The sequence below is a fragment of the Ctenopharyngodon idella genome, chromosome 16 (assembly GCF_019924925.1).
Source record: "Ctenopharyngodon idella isolate HZGC_01 chromosome 16, HZGC01, whole genome shotgun sequence".
Lineage (NCBI taxonomy): Eukaryota > Metazoa > Chordata > Actinopteri > Cypriniformes > Xenocyprididae > Ctenopharyngodon > Ctenopharyngodon idella.
Window position 1 is genome coordinate 783 of NC_067235.1, and position 27,031 is coordinate 27,813.

At 39.1% G+C, this 27,031-nt stretch overlaps 2 long non-coding RNA genes across 26 annotated transcripts in view; one reads left to right on the forward strand and one right to left on the reverse strand.

Annotated features, from left to right (window-relative positions):
• Nucleotides 1–204: 204 nt before the first annotated feature.
• LOC127497693 (uncharacterized) lies at nucleotides 205–11,633 on the reverse strand. 25 transcript variants are annotated; one of them, XR_007925608.1, is made up of 10 exons: nucleotides 10,941–11,633; nucleotides 10,390–10,575; nucleotides 9,110–9,294; nucleotides 6,555–6,733; nucleotides 6,186–6,370; nucleotides 4,907–5,091; nucleotides 4,355–4,722; nucleotides 1,428–3,438; nucleotides 692–1,060; nucleotides 205–323 (listed from the first exon to the last, which is right to left on the reverse strand). It is a non-coding gene; the product is annotated as an uncharacterized LOC127497693 (long non-coding RNA). The 25 variants fall into 25 exon arrangements; XR_007925609.1 differs by lacking the exons at nucleotides 6,186–6,370; nucleotides 6,555–6,733; nucleotides 9,110–9,294; nucleotides 10,390–10,575 and adding exons at nucleotides 6,371–6,554; nucleotides 6,734–6,917; nucleotides 8,557–8,740; XR_007925610.1 differs by lacking the exons at nucleotides 6,186–6,370; nucleotides 6,555–6,733; nucleotides 9,110–9,294; nucleotides 10,390–10,575 and adding exons at nucleotides 6,371–6,554; nucleotides 6,734–6,917.
• A 3,540-nt stretch (nucleotides 11,634–15,173) lies between these two features.
• The window catches only part of LOC127497361 (uncharacterized), a 34,273-nt gene continuing 22,415 nt past the window's right edge, over nucleotides 15,174–27,031 (forward strand). The window contains exon 1 of the long non-coding RNA XR_007925522.1: nucleotides 15,174–22,399. This is a non-coding gene — a long non-coding RNA (uncharacterized LOC127497361). The remainder of the gene's footprint in view (nucleotides 22,400–27,031) is intronic.

Here is a 27,031-nt window from a genome sequence, read left to right on the forward strand (position 1 = left end):
AGTCTTGATCGGGTGACTATCTGTCTGAAACAGTTTGAACAGTTTGATCGCCTGATACGATGTTACACACACTCACACACTTGCGCACACACATACGAGGCGAGCTGAGCAGAGCCTCTTAAAGCAGCCGTGAGTGGAGCACCTCTTTTAAGCCTTTTTAAATAAAAAAACATCTAGAATCTCAGTAGTAATCGGGTGACTATCTGTTTTAAACATTTTATTGAACAGTTTGATCGCCTGATACGATGTTACACACACTCACACACTTGCGCACACACATACGAGGCGAGGCGAGCCTCTTAAAGCAGCCGTGAGTTGAGCACCTCTTTTAAGCCTTTTTAAATGAAAACATCTGGAATCTCAGTCTTGATCGGGTGACTATCTGTCTGAAACAGTTTATTGAACAGTTTGATCGCCTAATACGATGTTACACACACTCACACACTTGCGCACACACATAAGAGGCGAGCTGAGCAGAGCCTCTTAAATCAGCCGTGAGTTGAGCACCTCTTTTAAGCCTTTTTAAATAAAAACATCTGGAAACTCAGTCTTGATCGGGAGACTATCTGTCTTAAACAGTTTATTGAACAGTTTGATAGCCTGATACTATGTTACACACACTCACACACTTGCGCACACACATACGAGGCGAGGCGAGGCGAGCCTCTTAAAGCAGCCGTGAGTTGAGCACCTCTTTTAAGCCTTTTTAAATAAAAACATCTGGAATCTCAGTCTTGATCGGGAGACTATCTGTTTTAAACAGTTTATTGAACAGTTTGATCGCCTGATACTATGTTACACACACTCACATACTTGTGCACACACATACGAGGCGAGGCGAGGCGAGCCTCTTAAAGCAGCCGTGAGTTGAGCACCTCTTTTAAGCCTTTTTAAATAAAAAACATCTAGAATCTCAGTATTAATCGGGTGACTATCTGTTTTAAACAGTTTATTGAACAGTTTGATCGCCTGATACGATGTTACACACACTGACACACTTGCGCACACACATACGAGGCGAGGCGAGGCGAGCCTCTTAAAGCAGCCGTGAGTTGAGCACCTCTTTTAAGCCTTTTTAAATGAAAACATCTGGAATCTCAGTCTTGATCGGGTGACTATCTGTCTGAAACAGTTTATTGAACAGTTTGATCGCCTGATACGATGTTACACACACTCACACACTTGCGCACACACATACGAGGCGAGGCGAGGCGAGCCTCTTAAAGCAGCCGTGAGTTGAGCACCTCTTTTAAGCCTTTTTAAATAAAAACATCTGGAATCTCAGTCTTGATCGGGTGACTATCTGTCTTAAACAGTTATTGAACAGTTTGATCGCCTAATACGATGTTACACACACTCACACACTTGCGCACACACATACGAGGCGAGCTGAGCAGAGCCTCTTAAAGCAGCCGTGAGTTGAGCACCTCTTTTAAGCCTTTTTAAATAAAAAACATCTAGAATCTCAGTATTAATCGGGTGACTATCTGTCTGAAACAGTTTATTGAACAGTTTGATCGCCTAATACGATGTTACACACACTCACACACTTGCGCACACACATACGAGGCGAGCTGAGCAGAGCCTCTTAAAGCAGCCGTGAGTTGAGCACCTCTTTTAAGCCTTTTTAAATAAAAACATCTGGAATCTCAGTCTTGATCGGGAGACTATCTGTCTTAAACAGTTTATTGAACAGTTTGATCGCCTGATACTATGTTACACACACTCACATACTTGTGCACACACATACGAGGCGAGGCGAGGCGAGCCTCTTAAAGCAGCCGTGAGTTGAGCACCTCTTTTAAGCCTTTTTAAATAAAAACATATGGAATCTCAGTATTAATCAGGTGACTATCTGTCTTAAACAGTTTATTGAACAGTTTGATCGCCTGATACGATGTTACACACACTCACACACTTGCGCACACACATACGAGGCGAGGCGAGGCGAGCCTCTTAAAGCAGCCGTGAGTTGAGCACCTCTTTTAAGCCTTTTTAAATAAAAACATCTGGAATCTCAGTCTTGATCGGGTGACTATCTGTCTTAAACAGTTTATTGAACAGTTTGATCGCCTGATACGATGTTACACACACTCACACACTTGCGCACACACATACGAGGCGAGGCGAGCCTCTTAAAGCAGCCGTGAGTTGAGCACCTCTTTTAAGCCTTTTTAAATAAAAACATCTGGAATCTCAGTCTTGATCGGGTGACTATCTGTCTTAAACAGTTTATTGAACAGTTTGATCGCCTGATACGATGTTACACACACTCACACACTTGCGCACACACATACGAGGCGAGGCGAGGCGAGCCTCTTAAAGCAGCCGTGAGTTGAGCACCTCTTTTAAGCCTTTTTAAATGAAAACATCTGGAATCTCAGTCTTGATCGGGTGACTATCTGTCTGAAACAGTTTATTGAACAGTTTGATCGCCTGATACGATGTTACACACACTCACACACTTGCGCACACACATACGAGGCGAGGCGAGGCGAGCCTCTTAAAGCAGCCGTGAGTTGAGCACCTCTTTTAAGCCTTTTTAAATAAAAACATCTGGAATCTCAGTCTTGATCGGGTGACTATCTGTCTTAAACAGTTTATTGAACAGTTTGATCGCCTGATACGATGTTACACACACTCACACACTTGCGCACACACATACGAGGCGAGCTGAGCAGAGCCTCTTAAAGCAGCCGTGAGTTGAGCACCTCTTTTAAGCCTTTTTAAATAAAAAACATCTAGAATCTCAGTATTAATCGGGTGACTATCTGTTTTAAACAGTTTATTGAACAGTTTGATCGCCTGATACTATGTTACACACACTGACACACTTGCGCACACACATACGAGGCGAGGCGAGCCTCTTAAAGCAGCCGTGAGTTGAGCACCTCTTTTAAGCCTTTTTAAATAAAAACATATGGAATCTCAGTCTTGATCGGGTGACTATCTGTCTTAAACAGTTTATTGAACAGTTTGATCGCCTGATACGATGTTACACACACTCACACACTTGCGCACACACATACGAGGCGAGGCGAGGCGAGCCTCTTAAAGCAGCCGTGAGTTGAGCACCTCTTTTAAGCCTTTTTAAATAAAAACATCTAGAATCTCAGTATTAATCGGGTGACTATCTGTTTTAAACAGTTTATTGAACAGTTTGATCGCCTGATACGATGTTACACACACTCACACACTTGCGCACACACATACGAGGCGAGGCGAGCCTCTTAAAGCAGCCGTGAGTTGAGCACCTCTTTTAAGCCTTTTTAAATGAAAACATCTGGAATCTCAGTCTTGATCGGGTGACTATCTGTCTGAAACAGTTTATTGAACAGTTTGATCGCCTAATACGATGTTACACACACTCACACACTTGCGCACACACATAAGAGGCGAGCTGAGCAGAGCCTCTTAAATCAGCCGTGAGTTGAGCACCTCTTTTAAGCCTTTTTAAATAAAAACATCTGGAATCTCAGTCTTGATCGGGAGACTATCTGTCTTAAACAGTTTATTGAACAGTTTGATCGCCTGATACTATGTTACACACACTCACATACTTGTGCACACACATACGAGGCGAGGCGAGGCGAGCCTCTTAAAGCAGCCGTGAGTTGAGCACCTCTTTTAAGCCTTTTTAAATAAAAAACATCTAGAATCTCAGTATTAATCAGGTGACTATCTGTTTTAAACAGTTTATTGAACAGTTTGATCGCCTGATACGATGTTACACACACTCACACACTTGCCACACACATACGAGGCGAGGCGAGGCGAGCCTCTTAAAGCAGCCGTGAGTTGAGCACCTCTTTTAAGCCTTTTTAAATAAAAACATCTGGAATATCAGTCTTGATCGGGAGACTATATGTCTTAAACAGTTTATTGAACAGTTTGATCGCCTGATACGATGTTACACACACTCACACACTTGTGCACATACATACGAGGCGAGGCGAGGCGAGCCTCTTAAAGCAGCCGTGAGTTGAGCACCTCTTTTAAGCCTTTTTAAATAAAAACATCTGGAATCTCAGTCTTGATCGGGTGACTATCTGTCTGAAACAGTTTATTGAACAGTTTGATCGCCTGATACGATGTTACACACACTCACACACTTGCGCACACACATACGAGGCGAGCTGAGCAGAGCCTCTTAAAGCAGCCGTGAGTTGAGCACCTCTTTTAAGCCTTTTTAAATAAAAAACATCTAGAATCTCAGTAGTAATCGGGTGACTATCTGTTTTAAACAGTTTATTGAACAGTTTGATCGCCTGATACGATGTTACACACACTCACACACTTGCGCACACACATACGAGGCGAGGCGAGCCTCTTAAAGCAGCCGTGAGTTGAGCACCTCTTTTAAGCCTTTTTAAATGAAAACATCTGGAATCTCAGTCTTGATCGGGTGACTATCTGTCTGAAACAGTTTATTGAACAGTTTGATCGCCTGATACGATGTTACACACACTCACACACTTGCGCACACACATACGAGGCGAGCTGAGCAGAGCCTCTTAAAGCAGCCGTGAGTTGAGCACCTCTTTTAAGCCTTTTTAAATAAAAACATCTGGAATCTCAGTCTTGATCGGGAGACTATCTGTCTTAAACAGTTTATTGAACAGTTTGATCGCCTGATACTATGTTACACACACTCACACACTTGCGCACACACATACGAGGCGAGGCGAGGCGAGCCTCTTAAAGCAGCCGTGAGTTGAGCACCTCTTTTAAGCCTTTTTAAATAAAAACATCTGGAATCTCAGTCTTGATCGGGAGACTATCTGTCTTAAACAGTTTATTGAACAGTTTGATCGCCTGATACTATGTTACACACACTCACATACTTGTGCACACACATACGAGGCGAGGCGAGGCGAGCCTCTTAAAGCAGCCGTGAGTTGAGCACCTCTTTTAAGCCTTTTTAAATAAAAAACATCTAGAATCTCAGTATTAATCGGGTGACTATCTGTTTTAAACAGTTTATTGAACAGTTTGATCGCCTGATACGATGTTACACACACTGACACACTTGCGCACACACATACGAGGCGAGGCGAGGCGAGCCTCTTAAAGCAGCCGTGAGTTGAGCACCTCTTTTAAGCCTTTTTAAATGAAAACATCTGGAATCTCAGTCTTGATCGGGTGACTATCTGTCTGAAACAGTTTATTGAACAGTTTGATCGCCTGATACGATGTTACACACACTCACACACTTGTGCACATACATACGAGGCGAGGCGAGGCGAGCCTCTTAAATCAGCCGTGAGTTGAGCACCTCTTTTAAGCCTTTTTAAATAAAAACATCTGGAAACTCAGTCTTGATCGGGAGACTATCTGTCTTAAACAGTTTGATCGCCTAATACGATGTTACACACACTCACACACTTGCGCACACACATACGAGGCGAGCTGAGCAGAGCCTCTTAAAGCAGCCGTGAGTGGAGCACCTCTTTTAAGCCTTTTTAAATAAAAAACATCTAGAATCTCAGTATTAATCAGGTGACTATCTGTCTGAAACAGTTTATTGAACAGTTTGATCGCCTAATACGATGTTACACACACTCACACACTTGCGCACACACATAAGAGGCGAGCTGAGCAGAGCCTCTTAAATCAGCCGTGAGTTGAGCACCTCTTTTAAGCCTTTTTAAATAAAAACATCTGGAAACTCAGTCTTGATCGGGAGACTATCTGTCTTAAACAGTTTATTGAACAGTTTGATAGCCTGATACTATGTTACACACACTCACATACTTGTGCACACACATACGAGGCGAGGCGAGGCGAGCCTCTTAAAGCAGCGGTGAGTTGAGCACCTCTTTTAAGCCTTTTTAAATAAAAAACATCTAGAATCTCAGTATTAATCAGGTGACTATCTGTTTTAAACAGTTTATTGAATAGTTTGATCGCCTGATACGATGTTACACACACTGACACACTTGCGCACACACATACGAGGCGAGGCGAGCAGAGCCTCTTAAAGCAGCCGTGAGATGAGAACCTCTTTTAAGCCTTTTTAAATAAAAACATCTGGAATCTCATTCTTGATCGGGTGACTATCTGTCTTAAACAGTTTATTGAACAGTTTGATCGCCAGATACGATGTTACACACACTCACACACTTGCGCACACACATACTAGTCGAGCCGAGCAGAGCCTCTTAAAGCAGCCGTGAGTTGAGCACCTCTTTTAAGCCTTTTTAAATAAAAAACATCTAGAATCTCAGTATTAATCGGGTGACTATCTGTTTTAAACAGTTTATTGAACAGTTTGATCGCCTGATACGATGTTACACACACTCACACACTTGCGCACACACATAAGAGGCGAGCTGAGCAGAGCCTCTTAAAGCAGCCGTGAGTTGAGCACCTCTTTTAAGCCTTTTTAAATAAAAACATCTGGAATCTCAGTCTTGATCGGGTGACTATCTGTCTGAAACAGTTTATTGAACAGTTTGATCGCCTGATACGATGTTACACACACTGACACACTTGCGCACACACATACGAGGCGAGCTGAGCAGAGCCTCTTAAAGCAGCCGTGAGTTGAGCACCTCTTTTAAGCCTTTTTAAATAAAAACATCTGGAATCTCAGTCTTGATCGGGAGACTATCTGTCTTAAACAGTTTATTGAACAGTTTGATCGCCTGATACGATGTTACACACACTCACACACTTGCGCACACACATACGAGGCGAGGCGAGCCTCTTAAAGCAGCCGTGAGTTGAGCACCTCTTTTAAGCCTTTTTAAATGAAAACATCTGGAATCTCAGTCTTGATCGGGTGACTATCTGTCTGAAACAGTTTATTGAACAGTTTGATCGCCTAATACGATGTTACACACACTCACACACTTGCGCACACACATAAGAGGCGAGCTGAGCAGAGCCTCTTAAATCAGCCGTGAGTTGAGCACCTCTTTTAAGCCTTTTTAAATAAAAACATCTGGAAACTCAGTCTTGATCGGGAGACTATCTGTCTTAAACAGTTTATTGAACAGTTTGATAGCCTGATACTATGTTACACACACTCACATACTTGTGCACACACATACGAGGCGAGGCGAGGCGAGCCTCTTAAAGCAGCGGTGAGTTGAGCACCTCTTTTAAGCCTTTTTAAATAAAAAACATCTAGAATCTCAGTATTAATCAGGTGACTATCTGTTTTAAACAGTTTATTGAATAGTTTGATCGCCTGATACGATGTTACACACACTGACACACTTGCGCACACACATACGAGGCGAGGCGAGCAGAGCCTCTTAAAGCAGCCGTGAGATGAGCACCTCTTTTAAGCCTTTTTAAATAAAAAACATCTAGAATCTCAGTAGTAATCGGGTGACTATCTGTTTTAAACAGTTTATTGAACAGTTTGTTCGCCTGATACGATGTTACACACACTGACACACTTGCGCACACACATAAGAGGCGAGGCTAGGCGAGCCTCTTAAAGCAGCCGTGAGTTGAGCACCTCTTTTAAGCCTTTTTAAATGAAAACATCTGGAATCTCAGTCTTGATCGGGTGACTATCTGTCTTAAACAGTTTATTGAACAGTTTGATCGCCTGATACGATGTTACACACACTCACACACTTGCACACACATACGAGGCGAGGCGAGGCGAGCCTCTTAAAGCAGCCGTGAGTTGAGCACCTCTTTTAAGCCTTTTTAAATAAAAACATCTGGAAACTCAGTCTTGATCGGGAGACTATCTGTCTTAAACAGTTTATTGAACAGTTTGATCGGCTGATACGATGTTACACACACTCACACACTTGTGCACACACATACGAGGCGAGGCGAGGCGAGGCGAGCCTCTTAAAGCAGCCGTGAGTTGAGCACCTCTTTTAAGCCTTTTTAAATAAAAACATCTGGAATCTCAGTCTTGATCGGGTGACTATCTGTCTGAAACAGTTTATTGAACAGTTTGATCGCCTGATACGATGTTACACACACTCACACACTTGCACACACATACGAGGCGAGGCGAGGCGAGCCTCTTAAAGCAGCCGTGAGTTGAGCACCTCTTTTAAGCCTTTTTAAATAAAAACATCTGGAAACTCAGTCTTGATCGGGAGACTATCTGTCTTAAACAGTTTATTGAACAGTTTGATCGCCTGATACGATGTTACACACACTCACACACTTGTGCACATACATACGAGGCGAGGCGAGGCGAGCCTCTTAAAGCAGCCGTGAGTTGAGCACCTCTTTTAAGCCTTTTTAAATGAAAACATCTGGAATCTCAGTCTTGATCGGGTGACTATCTGTCTGAAACAGTTTGAACAGTTTGATCGCCTGATACGATGTTACACACACTCACACACTTGTGCACATACATACGAGGCGAGGCGAGGCGAGCCTCTTAAATCAGCCGTGAGTTGAGCACCTCTTTTAAGCCTTTTTAAATAAAAACATCTGGAAACTCAGTCTTGATCGGGAGACTATCTGTCTTAAACAGTTTGATCGCCTAATACGATGTTACACACACTCACACACTTGCGCACACACATACGAGGCGAGGCGAGCCTCTTAAAGCAGCCGTGAGTTGAGCACCTCTTTTAAGCCTTTTTAAATGAAAACATCTGGAATCTCAGTCTTGATCGGGTGACTATCTGTCTGAAACAGTTTATTGAACAGTTTGATCGCCTAATACGATGTTACACACACTCACACACTTGCGCACACACATAAGAGGCGAGCTGAGCAGAGCCTCTTAAATCAGCCGTGAGTTGAGCACCTCTTTTAAGCCTTTTTAAATAAAAACATCTGGAAACTCAGTCTTGATCGGGAGACTATCTGTCTTAAACAGTTTATTGAACAGTTTGATAGCCTGATACTATGTTACACACACTCACATACTTGTGCACACACATACGAGGCGAGGCGAGGCGAGCCTCTTAAAGCAGCGGTGAGTTGAGCACCTCTTTTAAGCCTTTTTAAATAAAAAACATCTAGAATCTCAGTATTAATCAGGTGACTATCTGTTTTAAACAGTTTATTGAATAGTTTGATCGCCTGATACGATGTTACACACACTGACACACTTGCGCACACACATACGAGGCGAGGCGAGCAGAGCCTCTTAAAGCAGCCGTGAGATGAGCACCTCTTTTAAGCCTTTTTAAATAAAAAACATCTAGAATCTCAGTAGTAATCGGGTGACTATCTGTTTTAAACAGTTTATTGAACAGTTTGATCGCCTGATACGATGTTACACACACTCACACACTTGCGCACACACATACTAGTCGAGCCGAGCAGAGCCTCTTAAAGCAGCCGTGAGTTGAGCACCTCTTTTAAGCCTTTTTAAATAAAAAACATCTAGAATCTCAGTAGTAATCGGGTGACTATCTGTTTTAAACAGTTTATTGAACAGTTTGATCGCCTGATACGATGTTACACACACTCACACACTTGCGCACACACATAAGAGGCGAGCTGAGCAGAGCCTCTTAAATCAGCCGTGAGTTGAGCACCTCTTTTAAGCCTTTTTAAATAAAAACATCTGGAAACTCAGTCTTGATCGGGTGACTATCTGTCTGAAACAGTTTATTGAACAGTTTGATCGCCTAAGACGATGTTACACACACTGACACACTTGCGCACACACATAAGAGGCGAGCTGAGCAGAGCCTCTTAAATCAGCCGTGAGTTGAGCACCTCTTTTAAGCCTTTTTAAATAAAAACATCTGGAAACTCAGTCTTGATCGGGAGACTATCTGTCTTAAACAGTTTATTGAACAGTTTGATCGGCTGATACGATGTTACACACACTCACACACTTGTGCACATACATACGAGGCGAGGCGAGGCGAGGCGAGCCTCTTAAAGCAGCCGTGAGTTGAGCACCTCTTTTAAGCCTTTTTAAATAAAAACATCTGGAATATCAGTCTTGATCGGGAGACTATATGTCTTAAACAGTTTATTGAACAGTTTGATCGCCTGATACGATGTTACACACACTCACACACTTGTGCACATACATACGAGGCGAGGCGAGGCGAGCCTCTTAAAGCAGCCGTGAGTTGAGCACCTCTTTTAAGCCTTTTTAAATGAAAACATCTGGAATCTCAGTCTTGATCGGGTGACTATCTGTCTGAAACAGTTTGAACAGTTTGATCGCCTGATACGATGTTACACACACTCACACACTTGTGCACATACATACGAGGCGAGGCGAGGCGAGCCTCTTAAATCAGCCGTGAGTTGAGCACCTCTTTTAAGCCTTTTTAAATAAAAACATCTGGAAACTCAGTCTTGATCGGGAGACTATCTGTCTTAAACAGTTTGATCGCCTAATACGATGTTACACACACTCACACACTTGCGCACACACATACGAGGCGAGCTGAGCAGAGCCTCTTAAAGCAGCCGTGAGTGGAGCACCTCTTTTAAGCCTTTTTAAATAAAAAAACATCTAGAATCTCAGTATTAATCAGGTGACTATCTGTCTGAAACAGTTTATTGAACAGTTTGATCGCCTAATACGATGTTACACACACTCACACACTTGCGCACACACATAAGAGGCGAGCTGAGCAGAGCCTCTTAAATCAGCCGTGAGTTGAGCACCTCTTTTAAGCCTTTTTAAATAAAAACATCTGGAAACTCAGTCTTGATCGGGAGACTATCTGTCTTAAACAGTTTATTGAACAGTTTGATCGGCTGATACGATGTTACACACACTCACACACTTGCGCACACACATACGAGGCGAGGCGAGCCTCTTAAAGCAGCCGTGAGTTGAGCACCTCTTTTAAGCCTTTTTAAATAAGAAAACATCTAGAATCTCAGTATTAATCGGGTGACTATCTGTTTTAAACAGTTTATTGAACAGTTTGATCGCCTAATACGATGTTACACACACTCACACACTTGCGCACACACATACGAGGCAAGGCGAGGCGAGCCTCTTAAAGCAGCCGTGAGTTGAGCACCTCTTTTAAGCCTTTTTAAATAAAAAAACATCTAGAATCTCAGTATTAATCGGGTGACTATCTGTTTTAAACAGTTTATTGAACAGTTTGATCGCCTGATACGATGTTACACACACTCACACACTTGCGCACACACATACGAGGCGAGCTGAGCAGAGCCTCTTAAAGCAGCCGTGAGTTGAGCACCTCTTTTAAGCCTTTTTAAATAAAAAACATCTAGAATCTCAGTATTAATCGGGTGACTATCTGTTTTAAACAGTTTATTGAACAGTTTGATCGCCTGATACGATGTTACACACACTGACACACTTGCGCACACACATACGAGGCGAGCTGAGCAGAGCCTCTTAAAGCAGCTGTGAGTTGAGCACCTCTTTTAAGCCTTTTTAAATAAAAACATCTGGAATCTCAGTCTTGATAGGGTGACTATCTGTTTTAAGCAGTTTATTGAACAGTTTGATCGCCTAATACGATGTTACACACACTCACACACTTGCGCACACACATACGAGGCGAGCTGAGCAGAGCCTCTTAAAGCAGCTGTGAGTTGAGCACCTCTTTTAAGCCTTTTTAAATAAAAACATCTGGAATCTCAGTCTTGATAGGGTGACTATCTGTTTTAAACAGTTTATTGAACAGGTTGATCGCTTGATACGATGTCAGTATATTCTTTTTTTTTCTTCTTTTCTTTTAATCGAGTTTTCAAAATAATCAGCATAGACAAAAGTGGGTAATTGAAACATTAACAATATGCAATGTCGAAAATAAATAAATAAATAAAAAGGAAAATAAATTACAGCAGTGTGGTCAAGTTCAGAATTACAGTATCAACATGTGAGCATTTAAGGATACATAGCGGTCTTATAGTCAATGCCAAGACAGTTCAAGGGGATTGTCCACAGCTTCTGGAATGATTTAGATTTACCTTTTAACATATTTCCAATCTTTTCCAGAAGTATAGTTTCTTTGATCAGGATTATCCAGTCCTTAATTAGAGATGGTTCAGTACCGACCCATTTATTCATAATTGTTTTTCTCCCTAACATCATTAAAGTTTTAAAGATATCTGAATATTCCAGACAAGAGGAGGGCAATACACCCAGCAAACACATGAGTGGGGACGCTGTAACCTTCGGTTTACATATTATAGATAGTTTATCACAAACACCATTCCAAAAATCAGCAACCAAAGGGCATTCCCAGAGACAAAGGAAGAATGTTCCAATACTTTTATTGCATTTAGGACATTGGGGAGATACAGTAGTATTTATTTTGCTATATTTATTTGGAGACATATAGGCTCTATGTACAATATTAAATTGCATTTCTTTAAATCTATTGCAGACTGAGATATTTAATGGTAGTCTAATAATATCTTCCCAGACATTTTCGTCAATGTCACATTTTAAATTCTTACTCCATGTCTTCTGCAACAAAATCAGCTTGTCTGCTTTGTGATGGCTTATCATAGAGTAAAATTTGGATATGAAGTGTTCAACTTCGGTATCCTTAAGAAAAAAAAAATTGATCCAAAAAGAAATCAGAGCTATTCAGTGTAAGACTACCATGTCTAGTCTGGACGAAATGTCTTATCTGCAAATATTTAAAAAAGTCCTTTTGGGGGATATTATACTTTAAGCGTAGCTCATTAAACAACATAAAAACACCCTTGTGGAATAAGTCGTATATCCTGTATATTCCCACATGAATCCAGCTACTAAATTGAGAGCCCATATTAGTATGGTGAAAATTTGTGTTACCAGTCAGTGTGGATAGTATGGGCAAGCTCTGATTATACTTGAGACCTTCTAATCTGTGACCATGTTTTGACAACTCTGATAATGAGTAGGTTTCCTTTTACCTGGTCAGGGATTTGGGTTCTCCGGTCTAATAAGTTAACCAAAGAGACTGGATTACAGAATTGTTGTTCTACATCTACCCACAGAGCATCTTCAGGTTTATGTATCCAATCTAGGAGAATCCTAGCCTGTATTGCCCATACATAATATTTAAAGTTTGGAAGTGACCATCCACCTGTATCAGTGGGCAACTGTAAAGTTTGTAGTTTAACTTTAGGTCACTTACTGGCTCAAATAAATTTAGACATAGCTTTATTAAGATCTTTTTTATCGGCATTTGTCAAATTAAAAAAAGTCATGGATAGCGGGTATAACATTTTTTGGAAGATTATCATTTTTATAAGGTTTATTCTTCCTGAGAAAGAAACTGGAAGTTTTGACCATCTTGTAAAGTCTTCCTTGACACGGGATATAGATGTTTTAATATTGGCATCATAAAGTTGTGAAAGTTTGGATGTAATACGGATACCTAAATATTTGATACCTTTAGGGGACCGTTTGAATGGTTTAACAAAATTAGGTTCAGATGTGTTTAGTGATCCTAACGGCATTACCTCTGATTTGTGAAAATTAACTTTATACCCAGAAATGACGCCAAATTGCTTAATACAATCCATTAATTGCGGTAATGACATTTGTGGGTTAGTTATAGTTAGCAAAATGTCATCAGCATAAAGCAGTATCTTTTGTTGTCTATTACCGATACTAACACCGTGAATTTTTAGATCATTTCAAATGTAAATTGCCAGGGGTTCTATCACTATGGCGAATAATAAAGGGGACAAGGGGCAGCCCTGACGAGTTCCCCTCTGAAGCACAAATGAGTCAGAGAGAATGCCGTTAGTTAATACAGCAGCCTTAGGTGACGTATAGAGCAATCTGACCCATTTTATAAAGTTTTCACCAATCCCAAATCTGGTCATGACATCAAACATATATCTCCATTCCACCCTGTCGAACGCCTTTTCGGCATCCATCGCTAGTAAGATTCCAGGTATGGAGTTTTGATCAAGATGGCATATTATATTAAATAATCTTCTAGTATTACAATAGGAGTGGCGGCATTTTATAAACCCTGTCTGGTCTGGGTCTATGATGTTGGGAATTACATGCTCAAGACGTTTAGCCAGGATTTTAGCCAAAACCTTTAAATCTACATTTAACAAACTGATTGGCCTGTAAGAGCTGCATTCCTCTGGATCCTTTTCTTTTTTTATGTATTACAGTGATATTAGCTACATTCATATAATTAGGCAGTTTAGATACATGAAACGAGGTATGGATAGCTTTCAAGAGGTAGGGACTTATTTTATCATTCATAATCTTGAAAAATTCCACCGGGTAGCCGTCAGGCCCTGGAGATTTTCCTGACTGTAAAGAATTAATTGCACTTTTAATTTCCAATAAGGAAATGGGGGCTTCTAAGAGTTCTTGTTGTTTATTGTTTATTTTAGGGATGCGAAGATCTTTGAAAAAAGTGTTTTCCAATGTACTTTGTTTATCTATATCTGAGCTATATAATTTTTCGTAATATTGCCTAAACATCTCATTTTTTTTGTTTTCTGTTATTCTGCATCCAGAGGGATCTTTAACTGCTGGGATATATCCTTTTGTGGACATCTTTTTAACTAATCTAACAAGGAGACGATTGGGTTTATTACCCATTTCAAAAAATCTTTGTCTTGCGAATAATATGTCCCTATCTGCCTTTCTAGTAAGTAATTGGTTTAATTGAGCTCTCAAAGATTTAAGTTCAACAAGAAGTTCGGCTGATTTTGAGGAGTGAAACTGTTTTTCTATTGTGATAATTCTCTTTTCTAGTTTCACTTGCTCAAATAATAAGTCCTTTTTCTTTTTACTAGTGTAGCCATTCCATTTGTATCGTTGCAATAAAAATATGCATCTGTCTGTTCTTTTAAGTAATCAACAAATTTCTCATCTAGGAGATGGAAAGGATTAAGTTTCCATATCCTTGATTGGTAATTAGGGCGAGGTGGTAGCATTGTAACAGTTACAGGTGCATGGTCTGTTAAAGTTATAAGGGCCTATATCAGATTTCTCAGCTAATCTTAACATCTGATTTGAAAAGAATATATAATCAATGCGTGAAGCAGTTTGATGTGGGTAGGAATAAAATGTGTAAGCCTTAACAGTAGGATTTAAAAATCTCCATATATCATTCAGACCAAGCTCTTGACATGAGGTTTTAATAATACTAGCAGTTTTAGGGGCTGTGCTAGCTGCTGGTGATTTATCCATATCTGGGTTAAGGTAACAGTTAAAGTCCCCTCCCAGGATTACATTGTTACAGTCTAGGCACGCTATTTTATTATAAACCTGGGAAAAGTAATCATCATCGTATGTATTTGGAGCGTATATATTTGCTATCACAACCTCCTCTCCATACAACAGGCCCTTTATTATAATCATTCTACCTTCTTTATCAGAATAGCTCGTTTGTAGTTGAAATGGTAAGTTTTTATGGATCAGTATTATTACGCCATGCTTTTTGGTGGAGAAAGATGAATAATAAAGTTGGCCAACCTAGTTTCTGCCAAATTTTTGGTGCTCAAGATCATTCAAATGGGTTTCTTGTAAAAGAGCAATATGTATTTTGTCCCTTTTCAAAATATTTAGGATCTTCTTTCGTTTAACAACATTGTTGACGCCCTTTACATTCCAAGTACGTATCCTTGTGCTCGAGCTATTTGTATTACTCATTGATAGTTAGTATACCAATTAGATGTGTAAGTGTTAACCGTTTTAAAATGCACACACTGTAAGAGAAAATAAAAAGCATAACAATAAATGGATAAAAAGGAATACCACAACAGCTTAAATCACAGAAAACAAAAAACCTCCTGCATGAAAACAGAACTGTGCAGGTGGACAAAAAGCTTTTAGCCCCAAACGTGAACGGGGGATGTAACATTGTGACAACACAAAAAAAAAAAAAATACTAAATTTGTGAACCTCTCACATTCATCGGCTGGTCCTGTTAAGGGTAGCCAGAAAAACAGCAGGCAGAGAGGTAACAGCGTGGGAGTCTTATGTTCATAATTTCGTGGCACGAAGATGTTTTCTCTGCATGTCATAAGTTAATTGTTCGTGTCAACGTTGCTCCAAGCCAAACAGGCTAACGTATATCACAGTCGTCCGCATTGATTGCAGAATATATTAAACAGCGCTTTTCAAATTTCGTACGTCATAAGTACCTGTGAGGGGATATTACAGTCGTTGAGTCGATTCCAAGAAGGCGTTCACCTCCGCGGGCGTAGACAGGTAAGTGTCTTTGCCGGCTGCGTTGAACACTCTTATAGTGGCGGGGTAGATGAAGGCATATTTAAATCCTGCTTCCCGCAATCGTCTTCGGGCCTCTGCCGTCTCCGCTCTCTTCTTCTGTACGCCAACCGAGAAATCTTGAAAAAACGACACTTGTTTCCCCTCAATGCGAAGGTCACCCGAACGTCTCGCTGCTTCTAAAACCACTCTTTTGTCTTTGTAGTTATGTAGTCAAACGATCACAGGTCTCACTCTCGGATGTTTGCCTTCGTTTCTCAGTGGTCCAGTTCAATGCGCCCTTTCCAATTTTATCCGTCCATCCTTTGCCTTCATATTTAGAGTGGCCGGGATCCAAGTCTCAAAAAAAGCTGTCGGGTCGCTCCCCTCTATGCCCTCTTTGAGACCAACGATTCTGATATTCTGACGCCGGCTTCGATTTTCAAGGTCTTCTACACGTTCGAGTGTTTTTTGCAAGGACGACTCGACAGATGCCAGGCGCGTTGAGCTGTTAGCTTGGTTATCTTCGAGGTCTACAGGTTGCAGCACCAACTCCCTCACACAGATTGGTTAGGAAACCCAGGTTGCTTGAAAAGTGAGCTCTCTGTAGAGTTTATCAGGACAGCCGATTAGGGTCCGCCCTCGCTCCCCTGTTGTGCGGATGATAGCATATTGATAATTTTAGTTTTTTTTCAAAAAATATACATACTTTAAACAAATTCTATAATTGGAATAAGTCATTATGTCTGTAACACAGAGATTCTTAGAGGCGAGGGAAATTGGATCCAATCAGTTTTATTAAACAAAAACAATTACACATATAGCCAGGAACATGGATAATGTCAAGTAACAAACAAAAACAGAAGCAAGGGCTCGATATCAATGTTAATTTCAGGGTTTGCTACATCATGCTACCATATATTACATATTAAGGCGCATCACCATGACTGATTGATCATTCAGCAATACTCAAAATGAATTCAGCTCGAATTAAACAACTTGTCTATTGTTAAAAAGACGGTACTTAACGCGGGTACATCGCTCCACTCAAAATATAGACTCTTTGTAGACCTACAGCATTTGAAGGGGTCGTCCTCTGGAATTGGCCAGTCGAGGGTCCCATTCGTCGTCAGATTGAGACGAAAAGTCCATTTCGCATTCCTCACGGGGTTTCATCAACTTAATGAGGTTTTGGTCATGAAGTGACATGTTCCAACAGGTTGATATAGTTACGTTATCACCGGGCTTTATCACCTTGTACCGCACGTTTGGGGTCACTCCATCTCACTTGTTCACGTAAAAGCTTTTACCAGCGATCCCATTCAGATCGGTCCAGATACGATTGTAGAAAAATGACCAGTCCTTGGCGGGCAAAAGCACACAAGGTGTCTGTGATGTAAATTCTTCAAAAAATTCCATAGCGTAGAGTTTAACCGTACGTGATGCTTTGTTAAAAACAAAACTGCCCACATAAACATCGGCCATCAGAAATTCCTGTTTCACAAAATTTTCATCTTCATGAAGAAACTTGGTCAAACGAATCCTGTGTTTTTTCTGCCGTGCGTAAGGAATTTTTTCTTCTGTTTTAACATAACTTTCAACAGAAGTTTCAGGAGCTTGTGGAGTAGCCATTGTAGCTTTGCAGACCGTTTCCTACAGCTTATTCAGTAGATAGGGCCTGTAGGTTTTAACTAGAGAGAATGTGAACACCCGCTGTGTAACCTCTAACCCCTGGAGGGTAAACGTCTATATAGCGTTTGGAGTCATTTTAAATGTTTTACAAGATAAAATATTTCAGAGTTCCTTGTGCTATATTCAATATCCACATACCACCCCAAAAAATCTATTTCAGCGCTATTTAAAAACTAGGATTGTATAATAAAATAATGTAAAGATCTCAAGTGAAGATGATGATTTAAACCAATATTTTATTAAATCAAGCAAATGCTATGAATAAAGAGATGCCGAGAATACCTAAAGTTGACTAACATTACAGCATATTCAAGGATACAAAGTGTAAGGAAAGCAGACACACACACACACACACACACACACACACACAAATATTACAATCACACAGCAATACGTTGAAAATGTTGATATTAAAAATTGGTAAACAATTTCAAAAGCAGTGTGTTTCAGGAAAAGTGCAAACAAATCAAAGAAAACTCAAATGTCTCCAAACTACATCCTAATATTTAGTCTAGCTTCAGAGTCAGATGACCACTGATAAAGACTTTGTGACTTGTGTGAAGTTTGATGAGGCCGAGAACCCTAGCACTGTTAAACATGCGGTACAATAACAATGTTCAATAGAAACTAGAATCCAACATTTACAATATGTTAAAACTCATCTGCTGATGAGGACAAAAAACTGTCTATCACACATTTTCATAAAAAGAATAACAAATCATTTCTGGATCAGTTCTAAAGGACAGACACCAAAAAACACTGGTGTCAAAGTATTGGTGTTGACAGAATAATAAAAAAAAAAATAAAAAAAAAAGGCATGAATCATCCCACTGTTCAATTTAATTTTCAATTAATCTACTTAACTATTGTTTAAAGACAAGCACAAAAGAACTGTGTGTCTATGACATGCTGTGAAATGCATAGCTCTAAGTGCAATAGTTATAAAAGTTTGAAGTGTAATAGCTGTAATGTAACAGAAAAACAGCAAGACTCACTTTTTACGTTGATGCATTATGTGTCTTGTGACCGCTTCATAGACAGACCAGAAAGATGGCCTAAAAGAACATTACACTTTTAGTTTAAACACTCATGTAGTAGGAGTATCATTTGTTTGTGTTTTCATTATGTCCTGCGAGTAGCTGCATGTTTGACCAAACTCAGAGTGCAGTCTTTATCTAAAACTGTACATATATACAAACTAATAAAAATTGTAAACAGTGTCATCTGCTAGTGGAAAATGGCATTTACAAATTACAATCTTTTGCAATAGATCAGAAGAGAGGATTTCTGTATTATGTTTACATTATAGCTAAATGTATCTTATATGTCGTACACACATACATTTTTGTACGTATAATACCTGTATAATGATTGTTTGAATTTCTTCTTTAAGAGGGTATACGATGTTATAGTTCTCAAAATGAGCTTGCATTACAACAGCGTGGCATAGACTCTAACAAAACTGTATACTATAATACACATATTCTTTAACGTCATGCTGTGATGTTGAAAGAAATGATTCATTAAACAGAATTGGTTTTGTCAGAAGTTCAGTCATACATCTAAAAAGATACTTAAATGAATGGTCTCTGTTCATCACACATGTGTGATTTGCAAAAAACCTACACTGAAAGCAACCAGAGAGGAGTATTCGGCTAAAAACATATACAGACCGACGAATAAAATGCCACCAGTGATCTTGATAGTCTTTATAATGTGACTAAGACTAATGAAGGGGGTAAACATGCCTATCACAATAAATCAAGAGTGAACTTCTGTATATAACACTTTTCTTACATGATGTCACTGCTTTCTTAGTTACTAGGCCTCTTGAATTTAGATGTGAGAATTTATTGTGCTCACATAATTTGTACAAAGATCATGTTTGAGATGTATCTATAGCTTTACTTCAGTGTGTAACTTTGATTACCCTCCTCGAACTGAATGAAATCATAGCTTTCGGCTTCTGATCTAAAGCTTTACTGAAACCTTTCAGATGGTGTGAATAATAACGTACAAATATCGTATAATACATGTTGAAAGTGTGTATAATACATGTTGACAAGTGAAAATGACCTATTCTTTTCTTTATTATGAAGCTTCAGCCAGATCCTTGTATCGCATGATTGTAGCATGTCTGAAACTTTGAAATAAGTCTTATTTCAACACCACGGGAAAATGATTTTTGTCTAATAGTCTGTCAAAAGAAAAAATAAAGTGGTTTAGTCGTATTTAAAAAACAAACAAACAAACAAAAATTCTTAAAAACATTGTGTCAAAAGTATTTGGTAGCGTGATATTCTTTGTTTCATCATGTATTAACTTCATATTTATTAGACTGATAAAAGTAGTATGAACCTTTGTAGAAATAATAAAAGCACATTTTATAAAACAATGAATGGCAGTGTGTCAGAACAAACGGGTATGAATATATGTTTGCTTTTAACTTTTTATTTATACTTTAAAGTAAGATTATCTTTAAAAAAAAAAAAAAAAAAATGTAATACAGTATTTGATTTTTGGTAAAACTATCTTACATATGTAGTGTTTTCACGCATTGTCATGAGCCTATCCTTAATGGTTGCATTGTGTGAGGAACTGTGTAATATCTAATTGTTAAAAACATTGCAGCAAAAAAAAAAAAAAAAAAAAATCGACATCATTCTTTTGTTTTATATTTACTAGGAATTGAAACTATAGAAATAAGAAAAATAAAATCACATAGATCTATGAGACATGCGTCAACTAAAAAGAAAAAAAAATGCAAGTTTAAATGTATGGTTTTTAAAACACAAAACAACATATTTAACAGATATACTAGGTTTTAACAGCAAGGACATTTTCTACCACAGAGTCTGATGTGGACATGCCTGGTAGGGATTTGGCCTAATCTTTGGTTTTTAAGGGAAATTAAACAATCTCAGGAGACCGACTGAACCCTGTGGAGTCGCATCTTCTGAAAGACCCTGGCATGTGTGGATTCACTCAGTTGAAAACATGTCGTTTGTAGGGTCACTTTAAATCACTGGGGGTCAAAGGGCATTCTTCCTGTTAGTGTCATCAGTGTGACACACAGATATTTTTAAAAATGTACACATATTTTTGAGTAGATAACCGGTATTATATATTTTTGTATATTTTCAGTGAAGGGTATATGTTTCCACAGTGACAAATGCTTGTGCCAGTCTCGATCATAGATAGTACAGAAGGTCAGATGCAGAGTTCAGGCACAGCAAAATAATATGACAACATATGACCACTTTTTTATTTGAAGTTTAAAGTAATATCATGCTTTAAAATAAGATGAGTAAAATTAAATATTCACTCAAGATACTTTTTTTTTCATGGGAGCAACACAGAGGAACATCTGATCTCTCTCTCTCTCTGAAAATGTGTGATTTTCTCAAAGATACGGCTTTAAACAAGAGCAATGTTGAGCCCTCGTTCTGAGTTACGTTTGAGTTGTGAGGCTTCAAACACATAAACACCTTCACTTTTGGATTTTAAAAAAAAATCAAATTAAATATTTGCAGTTTATTTTAAAAACATACAGATTTCTTAAAACATTGTGTGTCTCATGGGCAAAAATGTTGCTTGAATTTTTTTGTATTATTGAGATCTAAGATGACTAAGTACAAGTTTTTGCTTTAAACTATGAAACATGGAATACTTATATATATATATATATACATTATATATATATATATATATATATATATATATATATATATACACACACATATAAATGATACTTTAGGTTAAATTCAGGCAAAATCATTTCCACCGTAGGGCATCAGATTATTATCCCGATAGAGTAGACTTCTAGGAAGAATATTTGAATTCAATTAAAACTTTAAAGAATGGATTTAAACAACCTTGTAATTTTTTAAAAGATCATATTTAAGAACATATTTGTGCTTTGAAATAAATGTAATACAGAAGCCTTCACTCTGGAAAGGAGTTAGCGGTCTGAACATATGCTGTGACAGAAGCTCATCTGTCTGACTCTCCCATCTCTCATTCACACTAGAGTTTATTCCTAGGAGGATCTGGGAGTGTTTTGTTTATAATACAACTTAAACTATTTACTTTTTATCATCAAGAACTGCTTCTTCAACTCTCTGAAAATGTAAGGCGTTTTCATATTTATAATTATTTATTTATTTAGCTGAAACTAAACTGTGTTTAATTTGTTTAAATATTTTTTAGCATCATATTTGATGTTACACATTTATTTAGAATCATTTTATTTAAAATAGAGATAAGAACCAGCCTGAGACTTCACAGGTTCTCTTTCTGAAAATGCTTGGTGATTTTTCTTAAGGAATTATTGAAAATGCTGCACAATGTGTGAGACCCCAACATTTTATACATACACTGATAAATAAAAATATACTTTAGGTTTTAAGTCAGATAATCAGTCTTCTAGGAAGATTTGACTTGAGACTTTTTAAAAGATGTAATTTAAACTTTTAAATGTATGCTTTGAAATAAAAGTTAGCACAGACAAAACAATGTTTCATCACCCCCCTCTGTCTCAGGTTTCACAGCACGGTTGCATGAAGTTACTTGGAGAGAGAGAGATTTTTAGACTTCAACTTTATTCATGTTAAGGACATCAAAAAAAAAGTAAGGAGTGTTTTTTTCCCCTGCTCTCTGAAAAACATGAGTTGTTTTATAAATAAATGTTTAATACTGTTTTAGAAGCATGTTTAATTTTATATAATTTATTTATAAACTTTTAAAAGAAGTGAATGCTATTCAATGAACTTTTTGAAATATACTAAATATACTAAACACCATTTATAGTAATCAGCTGTTTGAATTACTGTGATGTTGGAGTTTAGGGATAAGTGATAAAAAATAGTCATGTCAATGGAAGGTCTCCACAAAAACATGGACATGTCCACAAAAACCTCTTATGCTTTGACAAAGTTAAAATGAAAATTCAACTACTTGATGAACCTCATTTTGTGTGTTTTATATTTCATAAGCATTTGTAAACCAATTTCATTCGAACATCATTGCATGAGGAAATCTTTTCCTGACTTTATTGTGATGTTTTAAAGTTTTCTGTGAATATTGTAAATACGATTTAAACTTATTACTGTTTTATGGCTCATTCTTTTAACCACTAGTAAACCCATGCAATAAAATTCGACCCCATTTTAAAGCTTGTGACTCAACCAATTTTTTATTTCATAAAATATACCATGTTTATTCTTTTGTTATTTTAATCCAACTGTTTCTAGACTCGTGTTGCTTATCGTTTGCACAGACAGAGTGCAGAATGCGGATGCCATCACATCACACCCTCAAATATGGCGTGTCAGAGTTCAAAAAGCCTTAAAATCATCCGTATGCCATTTGATCACCCAGAAGATGTCCAGAGGTTCACAGGGCACCATCGCTATTCAAAATATGTGGACAAAGGTCATATCGGGCCCCGGAGGATCACCAACAATGTCAAAGGTCATTGGGGTGATACTACGGTCAAGCATGGTAGGGGGATGGGAAAACTTCGTGGGTGGTCCGTGGGGGAGGGGAACGTCGTGGGTGGCCCCAAGGGTCACAGGGGTCAGAAAGGTCAAAGGTCACGATCCATCATTTTGACAGAAGGTGCAGCATATAACTACTAGTGATTTAACCATGCCTACCATTGCTTGCAACGTCCCAGTACCTGCTTTGCTTAGAGTTTTAACTCTGGGCCTATTATTCAGCTGTGTCGCAAATATGACGCTCAACTACTCACTATCTCAACTGCGTAGCCTGAAATCGCATCCCCATCTCGACTCGACTACATACAGGCTCTGTAAGGAGCTTGGGATTGCTCGACGTCCGCGTTATGTTCATCGTTCCTGTCGTCACTATTTCTCATCGCGCTGCCTGTCATCCTCATCTATTTCATCTATCTGGTCTAACCGCTCGGATATTCGCTATTCTATGCTGCTGGCCACCCATCGTTGAAGAAATCTTACGTCATTAATTACTGTGTCCTGTGATCCATCTCTGACTGATCTACATACACGCAACGTGTGCGCGTTTCATCCCGCACTTGTGTTGTTTAACTGTCGTTCTCTCACGGATAAAGCCACTGCGCTTTCCGCATTACTGACGGAAAAAAACCTTGACTTCCTGCTGCTCACTGAAACATGGCAAGTTCCTAACGACTATTTCCACCTAAATCTCCTCACTCCGTCTGGATACAGCTACCTGGCCAAACCTCGTTTAACATCTAGAGGTGGTGGTCTGGCTGCTGTCTACCGCAGCAATATCCCACTTAACACAATTGATCTTCATGTGACATTAACTTTTGAATATCTAGTTCTCAAAATATCTGGTTCTTCTCCATTGCTTGTAATTCTCCTGTATCGTCCACCCAAATCAATGTCTAATTTTTTCAGTGAATTGCATGAACTGTTAACCCTTACCTGTGCCATGTCTCCTTCTGTTATATTACTTGGTGATTTCAACATACACATTGATAGTGCTTGTGCAGATTCCCGTGAACTCATATCAGTGTTTGAATGTTTCAATCTTGTACAGCATGTTGATTTTCCTCCACACTTAAAAGGTCATACACTGGATTTGGTCTGTACTGCTGGTTTACGTAATGTTTCCGTGCTTGGCTCTCAAATTGGACTTTCTGATCACCTCTTCATTGAACTAAACTGTGTAATGCCTCTTCCCTGCCTTAGTGCGAAATCTACCATAACCTACCGTAACCACAATTCTATCAATCCATTACTGTTTTCTGAATCTGTACAAACACATCTGTCCAATATTACTGTACACACTAGTGCCCCTGAAATCCTTGCCAAATATAATGCCTCCATTTCCAACGCCCTTGATATACACTCTCCTCTTAAATGTAGACTTGTACCTTCTACACATACATCTCCCTGGTTTACACCTGCACTTCGCAAACTGAAAACTACTGGTCGCCACCTTGAACGCATTTACAGTAAAACCGGTTTGAATGTACATCTTATTGCCTACAAGGAACATATACAGTTATACAAATCTGCTCTAAATACTGCACACTCCAGCTACTACTCTACCCTCATTACTAATGCATCCTCTCGTCCTAAAACACTGTTTTCTGTGGTCAATAAACTCACCAATCCTCCTGCACCTGTCATGAGTAACTCAGCGGACCTCTGTGAGTTATTCTTACACTTCTTCCAAAATAAAATAAATCGCATATATGATCTCTTTCCACCTACTAACTCCTCTCACCCTTTGCATGATTTCCCCTCTGATTTTTTACCTGGTACTTTTACTGACTTTAACCCTCCTACCCCTGCTTATATCTCTGAGCTAATCAAGAAATCAAATGCATCTTTCTGTCGTCTTGATCCTGCTCCTACTGCTTTACTTAAAAACTGTGCACCTGACATCTCACTGCCTATTTCACTTCTCATTTCTCAACTACTCAGTACTGGTGTTGTTCCTCTGGAATTAAAATCTGCAGCTGTCACACTTGTCTTAAAGAAACCTGGTCTTGATCCATCTGGCATGGTCAATTACAGACCAATCTCGAATCTTCTGTTTCTTTCAAAGCTGCTTGAAAAAGTTGCTGCTGCTCAACTTCAATGGTATTTGTCATCTCACAACCTCTACGAATGTTTCCAATCCGGCTTTCGCACTCACCACAGCACTGAGACAGCACTTCTCAAGGTTGTCAATGACCTCCTTATGGCCACTGACCCTGGCTCCATTAGCATTTTAATTCTGTTAGACCTTTCCTCTGCTTTTCACACAATCTCTCATAGTATTCTCATTTCACGACTCTCTGCTCTTGGTATTTCTGGTACTGCTCTATCCTGGTTCATTTCTTACCTGTCTGAACGTCATCATTACATCTCTATTCGCCAAGCCAAGTCCACTACTGCCCCTGTTTCTCATGGTGTTCCCCAGGGTTCTGTTCTTGGGCCTTTACTGTTCATCATCTACATGCTCCCATTAGGTAACATTATCCGTCATCTTGTTTTCAACTTCCACTGCTATGCAGATGACACCCAACTCTATATTAGTTTTCAACACAACTCTCCTTTTCTCATCAACTCCATATCTGCTTGTATTAATGATATAAATGCTTGGATGACCACTAACTTTCTCAAACTCAACACAGATAAAACAGATCTACTAATTGTTGGTTCACCCAAATCTGTATCTCGTTTCTGTCTTGACAGTGTTAACATTGCTAGAGTCTTGGTTCAACCTTCCACCTCCGTTAAAAACCTAGGTATAATCTTTGACTCATCTCTCTCCTTCCTTCCACACATCTCTTCACTCACTAAGTCTGCCTTCTTTCATCTCCGTAATATTGCACATTTACGTCCCTTCTTACATACTAATGATGCTGAGACACTGGCTCACGCCTTCATTACTTCCCGACTCGACTATTGTAATTCTCTTTTCTATGGTTTACCAAACACAACAATTAATAAGCTCCAATACATTCAAAACTCTGCAGCTAGGGTTCTCACTTATTCAAAGAAATCTTCTCACATTACTCCCATTCTACACAGACTCCATTAGCTACCTGTTCGTTTTCGAATTCAATACAAAATACTCCTCATCACATTCAAAGCACTTCATGGTCTTGCCCCCCAGTATATTTCTGATCTCATTCAAACCTACTCTCCTATGCGTACATTAAGATCTTCTGATCGTCTGTTGTTGATTCCACGTCACAAACTAGCATCATTTGGTGGTCGTGCATTTTACATCTCTGCCCCCACGCTCTGGAACTCCATTCTCAAGCAGATTTGAGATCTCTCATCGTTACATGATTTCAAAACCCACCTTAAAACTTATCTTTTTGTTTCTTGCTTCTCTGACCTCTGACTGTATGATATGTGTTTTGCCTTTTATGTTTTCGTATTGTTTTCCTGTCTGCTGTCATTTATGTGTTATAATATTGTAAAGCGACCTTGAGTTTGCAGAAAGGCGCTATATAAAATAAACTTATTATTATTATTATTATTATTATTAAACATATTATTCCTGAATCGAGTCATCAAAAGTATCACTCATAAAGCTGACTGTCCATAATCGCGGGGCATCGCAAATGAAAATAGTCCCATTTAAGCAAGGATAAATCAGAATATGTCCATTAGACAGTCAACAATGAATTAGTCCTGCATTACATAGTTCGCCCTACTTGTCTATCGCGGGTGACAAAACACTCTGAATGAACTCAGTAGCTTGCTGTGGGGAATCAAAGAAATGTCTCATAGAGTTGTGGGCAATTCT